Source organism: Triticum aestivum, chromosome 7A, assembly GCF_018294505.1.
Source record: "Triticum aestivum cultivar Chinese Spring chromosome 7A, IWGSC CS RefSeq v2.1, whole genome shotgun sequence".
Taxonomy (NCBI): Eukaryota; Viridiplantae; Streptophyta; class Magnoliopsida; order Poales; family Poaceae; genus Triticum; species Triticum aestivum.
In genome coordinates, this window is record NC_057812.1 from 88,752,071 (window position 1) to 88,755,944 (window position 3,874).

The window sequence follows — 3,874 nt, forward strand, 5'->3', positions numbered from 1 at the left end:
TGCCCCGCCCCGCGCCAGTTATCCATCCACGCCTCCTCCTCAATGCTCCTCCTCCTGCCCCGTGCCCCGCCTCTGTCAGCCCTCCGCCATCGACGCCTCCTCCTCCCGCCCCCACGCCCTGCCACCGCTGGGGAGCGGGTGCCGCTGCTGCGCCCCGCTGGCCGTCCTCTCCCTCCTCGCCACCGCCGAAGAGTGGGCGCCACGCCACCGCTGGGGAGCGGGTGCCGCTGCTGCACCCCGCTGGCCCTCCTCTCTCCTCCCCACCATCGCCGGAGAGCGGGCGCCGCCGCTGCGCCCCACCACCCTGGGGACAGGGTGATGGAGCTCCCAATACTAACCAACTAAAGATTTTAACTGCTGCCCTTTGTAGATTTTGAAAGAAGGAGATACGCCAAACCATGGGGAAGAGCAAGGCGTCCGCTAAGCCACCCCTATGACGTAGATGAACAATCTCGACGCTGTCTTTTCCTGCCCATTCTGCAATCATGGGAGCAGCATTGAATGCCGGATGTTAGTACTATCTTCGTGTGTTTCCATGTTAATTGGTTGATAATGGATGGCTATCAATCCATTCATCATTGTGAATGGCCTTTTTTTCTCTTCAGTGATATGCACAACCTGATTGGTGAGGCTACTTGTCAAATCTGCCAGGAAAGCTTTAGCATCACTGCAAATGGTACAGATACATAGAACTGTAGATTGTACATAGTCATGCCGCTCCTTTATTTTCCTGTTTTTAGTCCGTGAAGCTCTCTTTGTTGAGGGTGAAGAGATACATTGGCAATTCATCCTCGTGGTTTATCGGAAAGAAAAGCGTCTGTAAGAACAGTACTGAATAATATCTGCACCATGCATCTCAAGAAAATAAAGAATCTTAGTCAAAACAGGAAACTATTGCTTGTCCGATTTGCAGTCCAAGTTATACATAGAACTGTAGATTGTACCTTCGTCAGACCGCCGTCCTCACCCCATCATCGTGCACCCCCGCCTGTCTGCTCACGCATTCACATTGAGGAAGATGATGAGAACCTCGGCCACGCCGCCATCCTCTCCCCGTCATCATCCCTTTGCAGCTTTTCCTGTCCCGACCGCTGGAGCTTCTCGCCGCAGGGCACAAGCACCTTGCAATCGCGGTGTGCTTCTCCCCTAGTGCTGTCATATAGACATCTTGCAAGTAAGTGACCGTCAATCCAACTGTTGTCTTTCTCTGCACTAGATTTTAGTTGCTTTCTTACTTTGTCTTGAAGAAACATCATTTTTAAGTGTAATTTATTATAGCTCACAATCATAGATTACTGTAATGCATAATTACTTTGCATGTGTCAGCCATTCTGAATAGGGAACATTCTTACGGGACATCATGTTCACTTGGCATACTTACTGGATTGAGGAAGAAATTTTGAAATGTTTCTCAAACCAGAGTGTTTTATTAGTTGTGGGCTTTGGGTAGTTCAGCATGTTCGTCTGAGCTTAATTCAGAAGCTTGCTTTGTAATTATATTAAAAATCATTTTGTAAAATGATCTATAAAAGTTGAACTTCTCACCAAAATTATATCCCTGAAGTTAAATCAAGTGAAAAATTAGTGTCCTGCAGTGCAGTTACTTGCAGCTTGGACCGATCTGATGAAAAAATTGTTCTGTTGAAAATCTGGCAGATAGTTTTTCTGCTGGCAATATAATTCACTTGATTGGATGTGCTTGTTTTGGATGAAATGATAGAATCGGTGTTGTACTGTTGTTCTTGATTTTCTCACTTATTTAGTAGTGTTGGACGGGCATTCTATTCATCTTTTAAGACCACTTTGGAGATGGTACGTGATTGAAAAGGTCGGACTTTCCTGGTAGCAAGAGTATCTTATATGACCATGAAAATCTGATATGCTATTGTTCCTATAGATTCAATAACTCAGATTAAGTAACATGATAGATTTCATCATGCCTCACTATGAAATCTTGTTTGGTTGCAGTGCAAAGGTCAATTGAGAATTTGAGATCCTTTGTGTACAACTGTAGATGCTTGCTTGTCGACTGCCTAGAGACTTTGGTTCTGAAAAAATTTGTGCTGGATCGCAGGATGTCGCTGATATATGGTCGTTTTTGTTTAGAAAAAAAGTCGTGTTGTGTTACTGATTAGGATAGTAGTAGATGTCAATCTCACAAGAGGATCTGTTCACATGGTTTCTGAAACTACATAGCATTTTATTAGTTATGGGTTGGGGCAGTCTTTGTGTTTTCCTCGCAAGAAAATATAAACGCTTAATGTCTCGATGCATTTGAAAAAGAGAATGGCAAAACAAAACATATAGTTTACTTAAGGGTTACATGAGTGCCTCTGAATTTTAAAAAATGGCAGCAATAGTTTCATGTTTTGACTAAGATTCTTTATTTTCTTGAGATGCATGATGCAAGTATTATTCAGTACTGTTCTTACTGACGTCTTTTTTTCTGATAAACCACGAGGATGAATTGACAACATATCTCTTCACCCTCCAGAAAGAGAGCTTCACAGAGGCCCTCCTGATGTGGGAGATCATAAGAGCCTAGAAATGCGAATGAGCCTGGAAGGATTATTTCGTTGGTGTTGAGAGCGAAATATTTTGTGTTGGAAAGTTAGCTGTGGACCCTGTGTCAGAGCTTTGGGATCATTATCCTGCCGGTGCAATGGTCATGCATCAAGCATACACGTTTTACTTTTAATACACGACATTTTTAGGTGCATAACATAGATTTTATCCTGTAAAGTAGTGTGAGCTATTTCATATGCTCGAGTGTGAATTAATTGCATGGGATGCCACTTCTGCTGGTTGGGACGCTGATGGCGTGTGTGCTTGTTGCCGCTGCTCGCATGTGGATGAGTAGTATAGTGCAAAACTGGATTAGCTTGGGACATATGTGCTTCAATACATTTTTTCTTTTGGGCTTTAATATTCTACTAAATTTCTGATGGATAAAACATTTATTCCTTGTTTTCTTACCGTCTAATGTGTTTGGCACTTTTTGTTTCAGATTTTCCCCTCTTCTTTATGCAGCAGGTACAAGGTCTCAACATGTTGAAGGCTACTTCCAGACTTCCAGTTCTTCCATTTTCATTTTCATCTTACTGTTTTTAATGCATTTTTCTACAGTATAAGGACTTGAGGTGATTTGTGGATTGTAGGGCATGGATCTTCACAGTGATGTTAGCTCTATACTGAATGTATCAAAACATTGTTATGGTTACTTCTTATTGTTTGGTTACACAGTCATGGTAGCACAAGTTGTATGTAAGCTTGAGATACATGGTGATGCATCTTTGTGAGGTGCATAGCATCAGCAAAGATATGATTAGGCTTAAGATACAAGGAGAAATAACGGTTATATATGAAAGTTAAATACGCAAAGTTTGTCGCTTCCGTGAAGGATGGAGTTATGATTAATGCCTAACTTTCACATTTTGTTGTATATGGATCCATAGTTAAAGACCAAGTTGTTGTTTACGTGTATGGTGCTTCCTCTGTAAATAAATGTAAATAAATGTAAGACGTTTTAAATCACTAAAATAGTGATATAAAACAACTTATATATGTTTACAGAGGTAGTACTTGACTGTCAATCTGTGGGTTGTTGTATGTAATGTGTTTTTGTAAAGTCTGTATGGCTGGGAAGTCCATAGATATGGTGAGAATATGGAAAGAATATCTGCAAAGCTATATATAGTTCAAATTTATATTTGAGCTACATTGTTGAATTTCTTTATTTTAATGAAATAATTGTGTCCTAACTAGATTGACCGAGGGAATTTGATTTTGTGAGTATACGTGCGTGTATCCCTCACAGGCCACTGCAGTATCCTATTTGTTGCGCCACTACTACAAATTCATGATAGTCGCAATT

The 3,874-nt window shown here is 41.6% G+C and overlaps 1 long non-coding RNA gene across 1 annotated transcript; it reads left to right on the forward strand.

Annotated features, from left to right (window-relative positions):
* On the forward strand, nucleotides 1-3,220 carry LOC123152657 (uncharacterized). The gene is made up of 2 exons (XR_006476284.1): nucleotides 1-510; nucleotides 606-3,220. It is a non-coding gene; the product is annotated as an uncharacterized lncRNA (long non-coding RNA).
* Nucleotides 3,221-3,874: the final 654 nt, after the last annotated feature.